Source organism: Macaca mulatta, chromosome X (genome assembly GCF_049350105.2).
Source record: "Macaca mulatta isolate MMU2019108-1 chromosome X, T2T-MMU8v2.0, whole genome shotgun sequence".
Lineage (NCBI taxonomy): Eukaryota > Metazoa > Chordata > Mammalia > Primates > Cercopithecidae > Macaca > Macaca mulatta.
In genome coordinates this window covers 27244937-27265549 of record NC_133426.1, presented here as the reverse complement: position 1 = coordinate 27265549, position 20613 = coordinate 27244937, and the positions used below count along the sequence as shown (strand labels likewise).

General features: G+C 35.3%; 1 pseudogene; it reads left to right on the top strand.

Moving 5' to 3' along the window:
* Positions 1–1347: 1347 nt before the first annotated feature.
* LOC144338506 (protein tyrosine phosphatase type IVA 1 pseudogene) lies at positions 1348–1895 on the top strand (annotated as a pseudogene).
* The last annotated feature ends 18718 nt before the right edge of the window (positions 1896–20613 follow it).

The window sequence follows — 20613 nt, the reverse complement described above, 5'->3', positions numbered from 1 at the left end:
TTGTTTAAAATGGTGAAGAGTCATTTGAACTTTTGGATTTTTAGGAAAATACAGTGGTCATTTCATTCTCTTGTCCTAACCTCACTGCAGGATACAGGGAGTCAAAGCTGTTCTTATGTCCTCTCCACAGTTCCTTTCCCAGACACACCCTAACTTCCTTCTCACCCGGAATAGAAATAAAGACTTTCAGAATTTATTGGGATTGATGTTTAGAGCTCCTGTAGACTGGTGGACTTGTTTTCATTCTTCTCTTTTATTCTTTCATTTTAGTACTTTTTATTTTTAAATCTTAAAAACCACATTATGCTTGTATGTAGGGAAAGTGATTTGAAATGCCTGGGGAGGCTGGATATAAAACACATCAGAGGGTTTTTGGTGGTGGTGTTAAAGAGCGGTCTTTCTATGTCCCCAGGCTGATCTTGAACTCCCGGGCTCAAGCGATCCTCCCGCCTCACAAGTTGCTGGGACTACAGACACACCACCGCACCCACCTAAAACAATTCAGTTTTGTAGCAAATGAAGGAAATGACTAAATGATTTCTAAGTCAGCCTGGAGCAGAGTACCCACCTAAGAGGTATGCCAAAGGAAAAATCCATATCACAACCAATTATTCTGTTGTCAAATGATGATTAAATTATAATGTTAATTCAGGGGAACCTGTAATATCACTTTTTGTTTGTTGTTTGTAGGAAGGGAACTGCCATTTAATGATCGATGAAACATGATCTGTGCATTAGAAGTGTTGTGTGGCACTAATGTGTGGACTAATTTATGAAACATTTCCAGAAAATGAATAGCTTTGGCACGTGGGTGGCCACTGGCCCTTTGTGACATACCTGGCCACAGCATTACCCCCACCCGACCCCTTTTAGTCCACTTGGCCAGGATCCCCATGATTGGTGGCCAAGTTTATCCTTTGCCCTTTGCTCTAAGAACTAAAGGGTAGGCTTGTGACATATGCCGCTTAAGGTGACTTTGGGGCTCAGGCAGTAATGGACCTGCTTGGTGACACGCTTTGCCCTATGCAGACCACTGAACTCTAGAAATTCCTTAATATTTGAGAAATTCCTGTAAGAATAAATAGCCTGGACACTGAGTAGCTGAATTGAATGTCAAAACATTTTATAAGCATTCTGACTGGGATAAGGGTAAAACTGAGTTCATTTATTGTCCATTGATTCAGTGTCACTGTATCGTAATATTGATGTTTTTGATTGGAGGCTCCTTTTATTTCCTACTACTACTAGCTTCATATTCAACTCACTGAAAATTTTAACTGGAGTATTTTGAAGTAGATTTATGTTCCTTTATATCCTTTCTGTCTTATTTTTAAAAATTACATCAACATGGCTGGAATGAACCTCCGTGCTTCTGTGGACATTGGATATAAAAATGTGAGATTTCTTATTATACACAACCCAACCAATACCTACTTTAATAGATTCTTACAGGAACTTAAGCAGAATGGAGTTACCACCGTAGTGAGAGTATGAGAAGCGACTTACAACATTGCTCTTTTGGAGAAGGAAGGCATCCAGATTCCGGACTGGCCTTTTGATGATGGTACAGCACCATCTGGTCAGATAATTGATAACTGGTTAAAACTTATGAAAAATAAATTTCGTGAAGATCCTGGTTGTTGTATTGCAATTCACCGTGTTGTAGGTTTTGGGCGAGCTCCAGTTGCTAGTTGCCCTAGCTTTAATTGAAGGTGGAATGAAATATGAACATGTAGTACAGTTCATCAGATAAAAGTGACATGGAGCTTTTAACATTAAACAACTTTTGTATTTGGAGAAATATTGTCTTAAAATATGCTTACACCTTAGAAATCCCAGAAATAACTGTTTCCTTCAGTAAAGTGTCATGGGGCTTCCTAATGCTATGGTCTTGAGAGTGAAACTTGAGATTGAACCTTATTCATTTTATACATTAGCTAATATGGAGGCTTGGTGAATACTAAGTCTAATGAAGCTTATATAAGAACCTTGAAAAGCAGTTTTAGCAGCTCCCAAGCCTGTCAGATTTGGAACCTCTGTATTTGATGTTATTTTGACAATAAAAATTTCTAGCTCTTCAATATTTAAAAGGTGTTTTTCATTTGTATCAACTGTATCTTATCAAGATATAAAACATTTAGAGAAGTGAGGTGCCAAAATACCCAGAAGAATACTCATGTACTTTTAGTCTCATAGAGACCTTAGGTGATTTACTCCTTCAGTCATTTAAACATTAAAGGGAGGACCCATATGGCCTCCTGCTCACTTTGTGTTTATATTTTGCACATTCAAATTGATATATAGAAGGGTTTGTACAACCATTGATTTTGATGCATTTCTAGAATGTCTTAGGTGATTAATTTGTTCCTATAAATTTCATTTTTGTTCTGTTATAAAAATTTCCATTCTGAAAAAAATCACATTATCTCTGGTTGATAGTTCAATCTGCATTGCACAGATGCACCTGTCTTTAAAGTCTCCAGACAAAACAGACTTACATTTAATTTGAAGTTTGCACTTTGGGGTGCAACTTACAGAGAGGGGCTGAGAAAATAATAGGAGGGTACTACTAAATATTTCTAGTAAAATATTTTCTTTGTCATATATAGCAACTATTTTAGTACATGTTTTAAATTTAGTAACTATTTTTAAAATGTGAAATACTTCGTTATTGTAGCTACAAATCTTATAGTAACTATTCTGGAAATCCTGTAATGTTTTATTCTATACCTATTAGAAGTTATTTACCAAGTATTACTTGTATTGGAACTGAATTAACTTGTATTCATTTATTTAATATAATAAGGAGAAGAGTAATAAATTAATATCACACAGTATTTGTTTCAAAGAAATATCAATATTCATAATAATTCTCTTTAAAGTGATATCTCATCATGTTGCTACCAATATTAGTAGGACAGCCAATGAGATATTCTACAATGAATATTTTTGTAAAAAAAAGGAAGTCTCACTTTACTAGTTGAAATATTATTTGTATATTGAATACTTTCTAAACCCTAAGCCAAGAGAAAAACCCCAGAACCTCAAGGGAGGATACAATCATGTACTGACCTTCACACAGTAACAGTCTTATAAAGCATTAATACAACTTAGTGAAACTGCAACTACAGCAATAAGTGTAAACAACCTCAGGAGCACAAAAGTGGAACTTAGCCATCACTCCTTATGGTAAAAAGAGTAATCAGACAGTATTTACAGAAAAGGACAATACCAAGAAAGGATAGCATAGTATGTAAAAATATCGCTCCTATTGTTCATTTTCCTTTGATAGAAATATTATTCTACCCTCTTAGCAGGGTATCCCAGTCATTGAAGTATATTTTCCTGCTTTATGAATTTGTCCTTGGCCATGTGTTTTGCTTTAGCCAATGGAATATTAGTTGACATGATGTAAGCAAATCTTTGAAATGTTCTAACAAAGTTTGGCTTGTCTTTCTTGACACTTCTGCCGTCTGCATGAGAAAAAATACCCTAGGTATCTGCTGTCCCTCTAGCTGGAGTTGCAGAATCAGACATGGGAAGCCTAATTAAACTTGGCCTATTACCTAGAACCAACTCCAACTGAGCTACAAGCTACTAGCTAAGCCAATCCTAGATGAGTCAAAGCCTACATCACTGAGAAATTGAAACTTTTTGCTAGGAAGCACAATTGCAGCAATAGCTAAGTAGTACAGTTAGCCTTTCAACAACTTGAATAAGATTGTAAAATGCAGAAATAATAATTTATGAACATTTTGAAAATCCCAGATTAGATTAATTTATTGTTCTTTTTTATTCCTAAAATTTAAAGTATGAAAGGACTTAGTATACTTTAATACAAAGTTGGCATATATTTGAACATATTTGAAATTGTTTTCTAAAGGTAGAAGGTCATGTCTCGGTTTTCATTGTATGTCAACACTTCATACAGTGCCTGATATAAAGTAATGACTTGAACTTCATTGAAATAAACTAATCTGGACACTCTAAAACAATAATCTGTAATTGAGCTTTAATTTAAATTGATAATTGAACTTAATCCAGTATAAAATCTCTGAACTCAGATTTAATTTTTTTTGGTCCATGCTATGGTAAGCAGGATTTTGTTTAGTTTTGTTTTAATGTCAGGACCAAAACGCTTGCCAAACTATAGTGTCTGAACTGAAGTTTTGTTAATATTACTCAAAATCAGAACACACTATGATAAATTAATCTACCTACATATAGTTTAAAAGAACTAAACATAGGATTTCCTGGTGCGTTTTTCTTCAATCTTTTTTCTTCCTTTTCAACCAGAATGTAAAGTGACATGGTTTCCACCTAATATAGGTTCCATATTTAATGACAAACTAAAAGCTGCTCATATGTTTTTCTTCTTGAAGGCAAGTAAGCAATGTATAGCAATGTAAAAGTAAAAATTACTCCCAATTGATTCTAATGGTGGTAAAGTATGAAAATATACATAAATGCTATATTTTTCACCCAAATTAACATAAAGACTACAAATTGATACCAATGCAATAAACAACTGGACAAAATGCAAATTGTAAGAGTTTATTGTATACACCTTCTTGCTGTGATAGACTTAGCTGTCTTATTGCAAATTTTTCATAATCTATTTTAACAATAAAAATTATGAATAATTCATTTAAAATAATGCCTAGATTTCAAATTTACTTCTGCTTGAAACATCCATATACTATAATTGAACATTTGATACACCTTAAGACTTTAAAAATTCAATTATTTTCTCCTTTCCTTATCTATCTTGGATTCCTGTAGACACTAAATTTGTTTGGTCTTTTTCTGATATGCTAAACTGATGTTTCCTTCTGATTACAAATATTCAAGTTTCCAGAATTAAATACCAACTTGTATCAGCTGTGCTATTCTTCCAAAATGTTTAATTGAAAGGTTATGTTGAAATTCAAATTTCAAGGGCAGGTAAGAACTCTTTCTGAATTTAATAAAAAGGTATACAAGTAAACCAAAATCACTGATGCGTTACATCATCCAGAAATATATATGGAAGTATCTAAGAAAACATATTTTTAATATATTTGGCTTGGTGTTCATGTTTGTGTGTATTTGTGAGTTTGAGTTGGAGCTTGTGTTACATAGGAAGTTAAAAACAGTAATTTCAACTACATTTTATCAAAGTATCTTCTCTTTTTGTAGATCTATCAAAGTTGCAGTAAATTTGCTCCAATCAGAGGCTATTTTATAAGATACGATGATGTAACGATGGTTCAATTGTTGAAGCTATGATGATCAATCTGCTATTTGGAGAAACACAAGTATATATTAAGCTTTGAAAAACTTTATGATTCTCCACTTTTATCCATGATTTCTAACTTTCCAAATACAATATCAAAGGTACAGAATATATACTTATTTAGATTTGTAACAAAAACCTTTTAATAACTGTTTTTTTCTAACAACACTTGTACCCATGTAACTACAGAAGTATATCACATAAGCATTACTATTAAAAATACAAAAAAATAGCTGGGCATGGTGGTGCGTGCCTATGGTCTCAGGTACTGGGGAGGCTGAGGTGGGAGAATAACCTGAGCCCAGGCAGTGGAGATTGCAGTGAGTCAGTGAGTTGAGATTGTACCACTACACTTCAGCCTGGGTGACAGGGCAAAACCATCTCAAAAAAAAAAAAAAAGAAGAAGAAGGAAAAAGAGGAAAAAGAGGAAGAAGGAGGAGAAGGAAAGGAAGAGGAGGAGGAGGAGGAGGAGGTGGAGGAGGAAGAGGAAGAAGAAGAAGAAGAAGAAGAAGAAGAAGAAGAAGAAGAAGAAGAAGAAGAAGAAGAAGAAGAAGAAGAAGAAGAAGAAGAAGAAGAGTAGTGAGGAATTCTGGAGTTATATATTCTTTTTCTGATATTTTATTATTTCAGAACAATAATTGTGTTGAATTAAATTTAACTTTAATATCTTCAAAGTTGGTTTTGAAAATTTGTAAACCCTTCTGATTGAGTCATTAGCTGTTATTTTATCCTGATATAACTCCATTATGTTCAAGATTATTTACAAGTATAAGTAACTTTGGGACAGATAACTTTCCCTTCCCTTCCTCTCTCTCTCTCTCTCTCTCTCTCTCTCTCTCTCGCTCTCTCTCTCACTTTCACACACAAACACACACACACACACACGCACACACACAAATGACTTCCTTAAAATATTTTTGCCAATTCATAACACGTCATAATGATCTATCGTTAGATGGCTTTAAGGCAGTACTTTACATGTAAATAATATGCTGTAGCACAAAGGCGGTTTCAATGTTATGTCTTTTTTATTTTTCAACTATACAATTCCCTATTTATAATACATGAGTTGCAGAGCTAGCGTCACTTTGAGGAACATAAACTTTCCTACTACTTCTTTGGCAAATTTAAATGCTATGATCAAAGCCAGCAACTATTCTTCTTTATTAAAATGTATAAAGGCCCTATCTGTTTCCATGTAGGTGCTTGCTAAATTAATCTTGGTTTTATTGAGTGCCAAAATATGAATATGTTAGTGTCTCTCCATATTGGCATGTTATACAGGGACTAGGTATAGTTCTTCCGGAGGAAAAGTGAAATGTAATTTTGGTAGAACTATCAATTTAGGAAATTAAGTCAGATATAAAACTAATGTAAATTTGTGTTTGGTGCAGTTTGCTTTATTGAAAACATGGATGCAATGATCGATTGAGTGAAAGTAATGGTTGTACCCTGCAATATCACTTGCCTATTACCGCAACTACCAAATACCTTAACAGAAGGATAAAATATAAGCAATATCACTGTGAAGCTCTTTAATGCTTTGTGGTGTGAGTTTTGCATAAATTAGGATGAATCTATTTATAAAGGATAGGTCAGTCTGCCTCCATATCTATACTGAATTCTATATTTGTCTTGTGGATTAAGTATCAAAAAGCACTTGCTAATCAAAGTGTAAATTAACATAAGTCCCTGAGAAGCCATCATATTACATACGAATAGTTGGATTGATGTGCACTCCCCTCTTCAGGGCTTCAACTTTTTTCAATTTTTAATTTTTAATTTTTTGAGGTACATAGTAGGTATATGTATTTACAGGGCATATGAGATGTTTTGATATGGGTATGCAATGTGTAACAATTACATCATGTAAAATAAGTGTCCATCCCCTCAAGTATTTATCCTTTATGTTACAGACAATCCAAATATATTATTTTAGTTATTTTAAAATATATGATTAAATTATTATTGACTGTAGTCACCCTGTTGTGCTACCAAATACTAGACCTTACTTATTCTTTCTACATTTTTGTATCCATTAACCATCCCCATCTCCCCTCAACCCCCTTAAATACCTTTCCCAGCCTCTAATAACCATCCTTCTACTCTCTACATCCCTGAGTTCAATTGTTTTGATTTACAGATCCCACAAATAAGTGTGAACATGTAAAGTTTGTCTTTCCATGGCTGGTTTATTTCACTTAATATAATGACCTCCAGTTCCATCCATGTTGTTGCAAATGACAAGATCTCATTCTTTTTTTTGGCTGAATAATGCTTCATTGTGTGTGTGTGTGTGTATACACACACATATACATATACACACATTTTCTTTATCCATTCATTTGTTGATGGACATTTAGGTTACCTCCAAAACTTGGCTATTGTGAATAGTGCTGCAGCAAACATGGGGGTGCAGATATCTCTTCAATTTACTGATGTTGTTTCTTTGAGTATACCCCCAGCAGTAGGATTGCTGGATCTTATGGTAGCTCTATTTTTAGTTTGTTGAGGAACCTCCGATCTGTTTTCCATAGTGATTGTATTAATTTGCATTCCCACCAACAATGTACCACTGTTCCCTTTTCTCCACATCCTTGCCAGCATTTGTTATTGCTTGTCTTTTGGTGATAAGCTGTTTTAATTGGGGCAAAATGGTATCTCATTGTAGTTTTTGGTGTGCATTTCTCTGATGATCAGTGATGTTGAGCACCTTTTCATATGCCTGTTTGCCATTTGTGTGTCTTCTTTTGAGAAATGTCTGTTCAAATCTTCTGCCCATTTTTTTGATTGGGTTATTAGATTTTTTCCTAAAGAGTTGTTTGGGCTACTTATATACGCTAGCTATTAATCCGTTTTCAGATGGGTAGTTCCCAAATATGATCTTCCATTCCCATGTTTTTTGGTTTGAAGTTGCCATGAAGCTTGCAAATACTACTTTATAATCCATTATTTCAAGCTGATGACAACACTGTCTGCATAAACAACAACAAACTTAAAAAAAAAAAAAACACCCAAACCTCTGCACCTTAATTTTGTTCCACTACTTTTTAAATTTTTGCTACTTCTATTTGTATCTTTTTTTGTTTTTTGTTTTGTTTTGTTTTGTTTTTGAGACAGGGTCTCACTGTCACCCAGGCTAGAATGCAGTGGTGCAGTCTCGGCTGACTGCAACCTCCAACTCCAGGGTTCAAGCGATTCTCCTACCTCAGCCTCTGGAGTAGCTGGGACTACAGGCACATGCCACCAAGCCCAGCTAATTTTTGTATTTTTTGGTAGAGACGTGGTTTCACCATGTTGGCCAGGCTAGTCTCAAACTCCTGACATCAGGTGACCAGCCCGCCTTAGCCTCCCAAAGTCCTGCGATTACAGATGTGAGCTGCTGCGCCCGGCCACTTCTATTGATATCTTACCGTACTATCTTGGTCTTGAAAAGTCAGAGTTATTATTTTTTAATGGTTCATTTAGCCTTTCTACTTAGGATAAGCATAGTTTACACAGAACAGTTACAATGTTAAAACATTCTGTGTTTTCCCGTGTACTTCCTATTACCAGTGAGTTTTGTACCTTCACAGATAATTTTTTATTGCTCTTTAATGTCCTTTTCTTTCTGATTGAAAAACCCCCATTATCATTTCTTGTAGGACATGTCTGATGTTCATGAAGTCCCTCAGCTTTTGTTTGCCTGGGAAAGCACTTACTTCTCCTTCATGTTTGAAGGATATTTTTGCCAGATACACTATTTTGGAATAAAAGTTGTTTTCCTTCGGCCTTTTAAATATATCATGCCACTCTCTCCTGGCCTGTAAGGTTTCCACTGAAAACTCTGCTACCAGACGTATTAGAGCTCCACTACCACTGTATATTATTTGTTTATTTTGTCTTACTACTTTTGAGAGCCTTTCTTTGTCCTTGACCTTTAGGAGTTTGATTATTAAATGCTTTAAGGTAGTCTTTTTTGGTTAAATTTGCTTGGTGTTCTATAAGCTTCTTGTACTTGCATACTGATATCTTTCTCTAAGTTTGGGAAGTTCTCTGTTATTATCCCTTTGAATCATTTTTCTACCCCCTATCTCTTTATCTACCTCTTCTTTAAGGCCAATAACCCTTAGATTTGCCTGTTTGAGACTATTTTCTAGATCTTGTAGGCATGTTTCATTCTTTCTTAGTCTTTTTTCTTTTGTCTTCTCTGTGTGTTTTCAAATAACTTCTTTTCAAGCGCACCAATTCTTTCTTCTGCTTGATCAATTTTGTTATTAAAGGACTCCGATGCATTCTTCAGTATGCCAATTTTCAGCCCCAGAATTTCTGCTTGATTTTTAAAAATTATTTCAGTTAGTTTATTAAATTCATCTGATAGAATTCTGAATTCCTTCTCTGTGTTATCTTGAACTTATTTGAATTTCCTTAACGCAGCTACTTTGAATTCTCTTTATGAAAGGTCACATATCTCTGTTTCTCCAGGATTTGTCTCTGGTGTTTTATTTCATTCATTTGGTGAGGTCACTTTATCCTGGATGATCTTGATGCTTATAGATGTTTGTCTGCGTCTGGACATTTAAGAGTTAGGTATTTATTGTAGTTTTTGCAGTCTGGGCTTGTCTGTACCCATTCTCCTTGGGAAGGCTTTCCAGATATTCAAAAGGTCTTGGGTGTTGTGATCTAAGCTCTATCTGCATTAGAGGGCACCTCAGCTCAGTAACGCTGTGGTTCTTGCAGATTCAGAGGTACTGCCACAATGGTTTTGGGCAAAATCTGGGAGAATTCTCTGGATTACCAGGAAGACAGTCTTGTTCTCTTCCCTTACTTTCTCCCAAACACACAGAGTCTCTCTTTCTGTTCCGAGCCACCTGGAGCTGGGGGCGAAGTGACACAAGCAGCTTTGCAGCCACTTGATTTTGCTGGGTCAGACCTGAAGCCAGCATAGCACTGAGTGTAGCTCAAGTCCTGCTGTAACCACTCCCTGGTGTCACCTATGTTCACTCAAGGTCCTGGGGCTCTACAATCAGCAGGTAGAAAAGCCAGCCAGGCCTGTGTTTTCCCCTTCAGGCGGCAAGCTCTCCAGGCCCTGGGTAGGTTCAGAGGTACTGTCTGGGAACCAGGGACTAGAGTCAAAAATCCTAGAAAGTCTACTTGGTGTTTTGTTGTACTGAGACTGAGCTGGCACTTAAACCATGAGATACAGACCTTCCCACTCTTCCCTCCCCTTTCCAAGAGCAGAGGAGTCTCACCCCTTGGCCACCTCTATCCCAGGCCCACAGGGAGTTTTGCCACACTACTACTGGCTAATGTTCCTTTAAGGCCCAAGGGCTCTTCAGTCAGCTTATGGTGAATGCTTCCTGACCTGGGACTCACCCTTCAGGGCAGTGGGTTCCTCTCTGGCCCAGGACAGGTCCAGAAATATCAAAAGAGTCAAGTCCTGGAATCAGGGACCCTAAGAGCCCACATGGTGCTCTACTTCCCTGTATCTGTGTTGGTACCTGAAGCCATCAAGTCTCAGAGGCTCACTCAAGGCCTTTGATGTAGTACCTGGGTATCACTGCTAGTTATACAGGGCCCAAGGGCTCTTAAATTAGCAGGTGATGAATGCTGCCAGGACTGGGTCCTTTCCTTCATGGCAGTAGGCTCCCTTCTAGCCCAAGGTGTGTCTAGAAATGTCAACCAGGAGATAGGGCCTGGAAAGGTGACCTTGTAACTCTGACCAGTGCCCTACCCTACTGTAGCTGAGCTGGTACCCAAGGTGCAAAACAATGTCATTCCCAGTCTTCCCTCTCCTCTTCTTAAGTGGAAGGAAGGAATCTCTTTTGGAGCCATGAGCTGTGCAGCCTGAAGTTAGGGGAGAGGTGATGCCAGCACTCCCTTAGCCACTGCAGCTGGTGTCTCAGTAGGTTGCATTTCCCCCCGTTCCCAGCAATCAACTACCTCTGGGCCCAGTTCAGCACTAGGATTTACCTAGGAGTTGCAGTCGTTGTGCCTAGACTGCCTTTCAAGTTTATTTAGAGTCACAGAGCACTTAACCTGTGGTGGGATGCTTATAGGAGCTCACGTTCTGACTGCTGGGACTGGCAATTCCCCTCTGGTTAGGGCTGGTTTAAATGCTTCCTCCCTGAGTGAGTATCAGCCGAGTTTGGTCTGGTTTTGCTTTCTGCTATAACAGAACAGCACTGAGTTCAATGCCTCACAACCGCTGTGCTGTCCCTCTCTCCAGTGCACAGAAACACTCTCCATGCCACGTTGCTGCTACTGGGGAATGGGGGAGGGGTGGTGTTGGTGATTCCAGACTGTTTTTCCTATCTCTTCAGTGCCTCTTTCAGTGATATGAAGTTAAAACCAGGCACCGTAAGTGCTCACCTGATTTTTGCTTCTCATGAAGTTACTTTTTTATATAGATAATTGTTAAATTGGTGTCCTTGCAGGGAGGGATGAACAATGGACCTTTCTATTCTGCCATCTTGATCTGCCCTCTCTTGGGGGGGGGGTCTCAGTTTCTTTAAGAATTGTTTTTTCTTATAGATTTATTGAGATGTAATTCACATGTTATACAACTCACCCATTCAATTAGTACAATTTAATGGTTTGCTGTACATTCACAGACTTGTACAAACATCACCACAATAAACTTTACAACATTTTAGGACATTTTTATCACCTCAAAAAGAAAGGCTTTTCTTTAGTGATCACCTCCTCCCCCGTTCTTCTCACTCCCAGTCCTAAACAACCAGTTTCTATCTATATATTTTTGCCTATCCTGGATTTTTAATATAAATGGAATGATATAATATGTGGATTTTTTTGTGACTGGCTTTTATCACTTAGCCTAATGTTTTCAAGGTTTATCTGTGTTGTAGCATGTATCATTTTTATGGCCAAATATTATTCCACTATAGGAACACTCCACATTTTGCCTATTCACAGTTGATGTACATTGGGTTGTTTTAATCTTTTTGCTATTATGAACAAAAATTCTTGCACACATTTTTGTGAGAGCATACATTTCATTTCTTTTGGGTATAAACCTAGAAGTGAAATTGCTGGGTCAAATGTTTAACTTTTTCAGGAACTGCCAGACCATTTTCCAAAGTGGGTACACCATTTTGAATTACAAGCTGCAGTGAATGAAGATTTCAGTTTATCTACATCCTTCTAACCCTTGCTATTATGTGACATTTTTTGTTATAGCCATCCTACTAGATGTGAAGTGGTATCTCACCGGTGTTTTGGTATACATTCCCTAATGACTATTTATGCTGAGCATCTTTTCATGCTATTATTGTTCATTTGTACATCTTTTGTGAAGAAATATCTATTCAAATCCTTTGCCCTTTTTGATTTGGGTAATTTATCTTTTTTTACTATTGAGTCTTAAGAATTATTTTTATATATGTTAGGTACAAGTTAGTTATTAGATATATAATTTCCAAATATTTCCTCCTATTCTGTAGGTTGTCTTTTCAAAGCCCATAATATCCTTTGATGCACAAATATTTTGCTTTTGATGAAGTTTAATTTATCTCTTATTTTTGATGCTTCTGTTTTGGTATATCTAAGAATCAATTGCCTAATCCAAGGTTGCAAAGACTACTTGTGTTTTTTGTTATGGGTTTTATAGTTTTAGCTTTTACATTTAGGTTCTTGAGTAATTTTAAATTAATTGTATCTGATATGAGGTGAGGGTCTAACGTCATTGTTTCGTATGTTGCTAGGTAGTTGTCCCAGAACCATTTGTCAAAAAGTCTATTATTTCTCCATGTTGACATACCTGTTGGAAAATATTTGTCATTAACATTTTAATTTTGTTAACATGTAGCAGATTGACTATTGTTATTCTAAAACACATTAACAAATGAATATTACACAATTAATTGGTTTTAATTTTAAAATCAATAATAAAATATAGATATAATCTACATAAATAAAATACCTTGTAGGTACCCAGTAATTTTCGACTGTAAAAAAGTACTGAGAATAAAGTGGTTAAGAACTTCTAGTTTTGAAAAATGAGGTAGATTAAGAAAAAAAGAAAAAAATTTAAAAATTTAAAAATTTGCTGGTTCAGGTTATGGCAAAGGCAACCAAGTTCTGGAACCAGTAGCTGTAACAGTGACTTTCAAATTATGGCAGAGGAAGTATGATTTGAGAACTGACCGATGTTAGGAGCTGAAGCTTCCCCATTGGAGAGAAAGCTTCTTAATTCTGCATGTCTGGACTTGTCAAGGTCTAAAGCCTCCTTGGTGGCCCATTTCTGCTTTGTGGCTTTGAATTTCAGCATGTTTTGTATTTTTAGGCTTTGCCAATTATTCAATAATACATTGAATGCTGTGTGATTAATCTGTTTTCTCTTAAAATAGGTAGAGTAGATTCTATCATCTGGCAGAGAACTAGAAACAACATAAAAGCAACACCAAATTTCAAAAAGAACCATAGAGATTCTAAAATCAAACAAAACTGGAAGAACGTTACAGAAACCAAAAAATAAAAATAAAAAAGTACAGGAGAAGGCAAAATAAATAGGATACAGTAAGAAATTGTAACATTATTTTAATTGGAGTCCCAAAGGAGAAAAAAATAAATATTAGACCAAGAGAATTATTTGATTAGTCAACAGCAGATAACTTCAAAAAATCAATTTTTTATTTTTTATTTTTGAAAACAGATTGTTTTAAATATATAGAGTAAGGGTCTTGCTATGTTGACCAGACTGGTCTTGAACTACTGGGCTCAAGCAATCCTGCTGCCTCAGCGTACCAAAGTGCTAGGATTACAGGTGTGAACCACTGAGATGGGTGTAAAAATTAATTTTAAAAATTGGTAAGGAATCCCTACAAAGTCCAAATAACATAGATACATAGAAAGGAACATCAATTAAACAGGAACTTACTTCAAAAATCAATTTTTTATTTTTAAAAATAGATTAATTTTTTAAATATATAGAGTAAGGATCTTGCTATGTTGCCTTGGCTGGTCTTGAACTGCTGGGCTCAAGCAATCCTCCTGCCTTGGCCTACCAAAGTGCTAGGATTATAGGTGGGAGCCACTGAGCCGGGCCTAAAAATCAGTCCTAAAAATTGACAAGGAATCCCTACAAAGTACAAAAAGTATAGATACATAGAAAGGAACATCAATTACACAGAAACTTATTTGAACAGAAACAATGGAAATTTGAACACAGTGGAACGATACAGTCAATGTCCCCCATGTTTTTTGACAACAATGTTAGTTAGATTTTATTTTTAAATTTTAGCCGTTAAAATAGGTGTTTAAAAGTATTCTCCATTATGATTTTAATTAGTATTTTCCCAAATAATAATGATGTTTAGAATCCTTATACATTCATTGGCTTTTTAGACTCTTGTGTCAGGTGCTTTTTTCACTCCTTGTCCGTCTTAAATATTAGGTTTTCTTTTATTTGTTTATTGAGGAAAAATTACAGAGTACACAGTCTTCCCAAGCACACAATGAAAATTTATAAAAGATGGCCTGCCATATGATCATGAAGCAAATCTCAGCAAATCTCAAGGAAATGAAAACACATACAGCTTCTTCTCTTTATCAGTACACAACTGCCTTTGAAACCAATCTAAAAAGATAACTAAGCTCCTCATTGTGTTTGAAATAATATCAATTTAACATTGTTAAATGTTATGGAGAGAGCCATGGCAGAGTGGCTCACGCCTGTAATCCCAGTACTTTCAGAGGCCAAGGCAGGCGGATCACCTGAGATCAAGAGCTTGAGACAAGCCTGGCCAACATGGCGAAACCCCATCTCTACTAAAAATACAAAAATTAGCTGGGCATAGTAGTGCATGCCTATAGTCCAAGCTACTCAGGAGACTGAGGCAGGAGAATCGCTTGAACCTGGGAGGCAGAGGGTGAGGTGAGCTGAGACTGCACCATTGCACTCCAACCTGGGCGACAGAGCGAGACTCCATCTCAAAGTAAATAAATAAATAAATAAAATTATCTGGAGGTCAAAAACAACATTATAAAGCACATTAGTAGTTCAATGATAATACGTTATACTTATAATAAAGATGATTATAAAATTGTAATGAAAATAGAACATTGCAAAACATACTAAACCCAAAACCCCAGAAGAAAGGAAATAATATGCAATAGGAGATACTCAGTAAAACCAAAATTGGGTGACCATCTTAGAGAGCTACTAAGAAAAGTAAAGAAATAAGACAGAATACCTACAAGCCATACAGATAGGAATATCCTTTCAAATCCAGGAGACCTCAGGAAAGATAATGAGATGATACTATGAATAACTCTGTAATAATGAATTGGGAAATTTAGATGAACTTGGCGTATTCCAAAAAGATACCCAAACTGACTGAATAGTTCTCAATTAAATAAATTGAAACAATATATTTCCCCAAGAAAACCTCAAGTAGAATTGACTTCATAGGAGAATTATAACAAACATTTGAGAAAAATGTAAAACTAAGAGTTTATACAAACTCTACCAGGAAACAGAAATAGTTGGAACGATCTCCACTACTAGGAGAAATAACGCTTTTCTGTAAGCAAAGGACATTCTTTCTTATCACTGTCCCATCTCATATAATCAGGGCTGGGTTTACCTCCATTTTTCTTGAAGGATTGCTTTACTATCAGTCTATTCTACAAGCGTGGCTTTGAAAATATTCTTCATTACCTTGTAGCAGCCCAAGGAAAGATAAATAAGGAACATATCAGAGAAATAAGGGAACGTTAAACTCTGTTTATGCTCTTCCTTAGCTCTTTTTCATTCCAGTCTGATTTTTTTTGTTAGCTGGATTTGCTATTGAGGGCATTTGTGCCATAGCTTTAAAGACTGTACATACATTCTGGTAATGGCAGGACAATACATATACATTGAAATATAAACTGATTTATTTTACACTCCCTAGTAAAAGTCAGCCAACAAAATTTTGAGACCACCTATAATTTACATAACTCCTTAAGTCTGTTTTGCTTTGAATATTTTTACAGAAGAGCTAGAAAAAATAAAATAACTTAATAATTAAGATGTTTATCACCAGGACTCCTATTGTAAGATCTAGTGGAAGTGTTTTGTCCTGTTTTTAAGCCATTGCAATTTAAGAAGTAAAATTTAATAATCAACGTAAAAATGATTTTCACAGTTATGTAAGGAAATAGTTGGAGCTAATAAGGGACTAACATGAAAAAATAGCTTGCTGTTTGTCACAATAACCACTGATAAAAACAGTGAGCTCTTCAAATACCTGCTGTTATTAATTCCACAAGTTCTGACAATAAAATCTTTATACTGATAAATAGTCATTGTTAATGAAAATGAAGATTACATAGTAACTTCAACAAGGGAACTATTCATATAATAGAAAAAAATGACTTCAATGTAATCAATAAACATCAGGGTTTAGGTAGGAGTTGGGGAATAGAGGCTCGTTTATAATAGTTAGTTATTTCACTTCTCAGGTCCCAGATGATGTTCCAGAATTTTGTGTACTGTTACTCTCAAGATTAAAACAAAAACAAGATAATAAGGATTAGGAAACTCACTCTATATATGTCTATGAAAATAGTGTATAGAAATATATATTTTTAAAAATATACAGGATAAATTAATTTTGGAATATGGTTTGAGTTTGGATTCATTTCACAATCGGATGAATGGAATCTTTTTAAGAAGCCTGTATAGGCCGGGCGCGGTGGCTCACGCCTGTAATCCCAGCACTTTGGGAGGCCGAGACGGGCGGATCACGAGGTCAGGAGATCGAGACCATCCTGGCTAACACGGTGAAACCCCGTCTCTACTAAAAAATACAAAAAACTAGCCGGGCGAGGTGGCGGGCGCCTATAGTCCCAGCTACTCGGGAGGCTGAGGCAGGAGAATGGCGTGAACCCGGGAGGCGGAGCTTGCAGTGAGCTGAGATCCGGCCACTGCACTCCAGCCTGGGCGACAGAGCGAGACTCCGTCTCAAAAAAAAAAAAAAAAAAGAAGCCTGTAGAGAGAGTTATTCTATGATGTGATGTATAAAATTAGGAAATATGATATTACAGTTGATGTTGACAATGAAGAGTATAAAAGCAATTCTTTCTCTAAGGACTTGCATAAGTGATATTGAATCAGTCACAGATTCGATCATTTTGTGATTCAATAAACCAGCTTTTTTCTTGTTAGTGTATTAATATAGACATCTGTTCTTCATGATTAAGATTCCACTGTCATCTATTTTGAAATAATAGTTTATGCATATTGTATATCAGGAGATCACAGGTTTTTGCTTTATTCTCAGTTTTATATTATTGTATTGATTCATATAAGCAAATTTTATAGATGGGGAAATCATATATGGAATAAAGCTATGCAGTGCCACTATTAATTGTGTATTCCAAATTGCTCTATATTTCACTTGTTTTTATTTGACTGTGTCATTGTATGGCTGACAACTTTATACTTTTTTTTAATTGACACATAATTTTACATATAGGGCACAATGTGATGTTTTGATACATGTATACATCATGTGATGATCAAATCAGGGCAATTAGCATATGTATCATGCTGAATATTTATTATTTAATTGTGGTGGGAATATTTGATATCCTTTCTTGTAACTATTTGAGATATATGCTTCCTTGTTTTTGAACGTTAGTTCAAACTGTAGTGAATATGCCCAAAGTGACAATGACTTGTTAAGAATCATAATATGCTTAATTTATAGTAAAGAATGCATTTTATTACTAGAGTCCTTGATCACACAGAATTAATTGAAATTTCATATTTAGCAAGTGAATTTTAAGTTGAAATCCATGAATACTGCTACTAGGAAATTTCTGTAACGTAGTAGTTACTTAATAAATATTAAATGTGTGAATCAATTACATAAAGTAAAACATTATCAGTGATTATGTCAGTTGCAATTGATAAAAAATATATTTCATATGGTATAATAGTTAATTCATAGCTGTCAAATAGCCATCCATGAATATGTATAACTTAATATTTAAAATTGAAATTTTATAAATAATTAAGAGTTGGTGTCCTATTTTCGCATTAAAATATACTTCTTGGAAAAAATTACTAATCATTTAATACTTTCCCAAAGTAATTGGCTATCCAAGAGTTTTAAAATGTAAACTTCAGCCACTTGACATTCAAGACCATACAGAAACCACGTCATAACTTCAGATTGAAAGACTCATAAGGATTTTGAAGAAAGAAATATTAATATATCACTTAATGTATAATTTGCAGGAGGTATGATGTTGTAAAGGTAGAAGGTTGCTTGATTAAGCACTCATTCCATGTTAAAAAGGGAGTTATTCTATTCCATGCAGAATAGAGCTGGCAATGGGTCAGCTGCTGGCAACTCAAGTGAGACTTCAATCCTATTACAAGTTCACTTTCGGATGTCAGCTCTGAGATATATCCCAGAACACCATTCATAAACTGGAATAACTCCAAGTAAAAATAACCCATTATGTCACAGAGCCTGATCATGCAACTTACTTAGGAATAAACCCTAAAATCTTTTTATGAGTTCAAATAAGGGTATCTTATACCGTCCTGCAGTATGAAAATTTCAATACTATTTTTTCCAGGAGGCATCTATACATTTCCCATTGCAAGAAACAGGCCTTGGTTAGTATCATGCTTAGATCTATGATGATTCTTCCTTATAAAATGCAATTTTATACTGGCTCTTCCATTTTGATCCATACTGATCACTTATGAATGAACATTTCTGGGGATTGAAATAAAATAACGGCTTTATCACTTCGCAAGTGAAATTATGGTCATAGCAGGAGGTGGGAGTTCTAAAGATAATAATTCATACACAAATATTTCTTGCATAACTACTGTGTTCAGGCATTCTTTAAATATTGATTTTAGTATTCTTTTAATTAAAAAAAATATGTCCTGGCACAGCGGATCATCCCTGTAATCCCAACATTTTGGGAGGCTGAGGCAGGAGAATTGCTTGAGGCCAGGATTTTGAGATCAGCCTAGGCAACATAGGGAGACTTGATCAAAAAAATATTTAAAAATTAGCTTGTAGTTCCAATTCAGAGCCCAGGAGTTTGAGGTTGCAGTGAGCTATGATAGTGCCACTGCATTCTAGCCTGGGTGACAGAGTGAGACCCTGTCTCGTTGTCTCTGTCTCTATCTCTCGCTCTCTCTTTACATATATGTATATAGATAGATACAGATAGATGCACACACATACACATACACACACACATACACACGCACACACACATATCTATATACGTATTTGAAATTCATTATGTGCCAGGGATTATTGTAGGGGCAATGAGTAAGATAAACTCAAATGCTGCCTTAACAGAGAAAAGGTTAAGTGGCAGAAGGGAAACTATTTAAAAAAGCAACATTTGATAACTGTTGTGACAGAGAAATAGGGATATTCCAGGAGCACTTAACAAGAATACTCAGCTTGATCTGGAGGGGAAAGGGAAGGCTTTTCATAATAAAATGATACAGACACTAAACTTGAAAGATGTATAGGATAGTGTTCAAGGCAAATAAAACCACAATTTGAAGAATAAGAAGAAATACTGGGCATGGTAAATTCAAGTATTTATAAAATTTCTGATCATATATAAAGATGTGAGAACAAACTTTATGAAAAGTACATGAATATTACATTCTGTGGATTTACTTTATTTATATACCATATGTATGAGGAACACTGCTTATCTGCTAGTTTGGGATTGGCATAGCTTAGTACGTGCTATTTGCTAATACAGGAAAAAATATGTTCTTTCTTTTGTATTACTAGATGAAGTAATGGTCAATTAAATAATTATATATATATGCATACACATATGTATATATATATGTATTTATTTATCAAGTTAAAATATCAGTATTAAACAATTAGAATTTTTTGCCCCTTTGGCCATATTCTTCTTTAGTAAAATACATGATTTATTATTTTATAGTCAGATTATATAGTTAAAGTCTTGTGATAAAGGTTATAAATAATATTTGCAGTTATTTCCAGTCTCTTTTGCTCCTCAGAGATTATTAAGGAAACTTGGAAGATAGCTTAAAAGAAATCTAGAAGCATAGTTGTTCCCTAAATTTATAAAATATGTGTGCATTTATTCATACTTATAATAAATACCCTAGCTAAGTCTCAAGTAATGTGGGATCAAATGGATTTAACTCCTACTCCCCTTCCTTTTTTCTTTTTTCAAGAGTATTTTCACTCCTTCATTAGATATGGTAACATTAAATTTAAAATAACAAAATGTAACCAATTATTTTTCAGATTATTGTAAATTAGGTAGATGCATCAAGGTAATAGTATAACATAGTATAGCTGAGCAAGATAGATGAC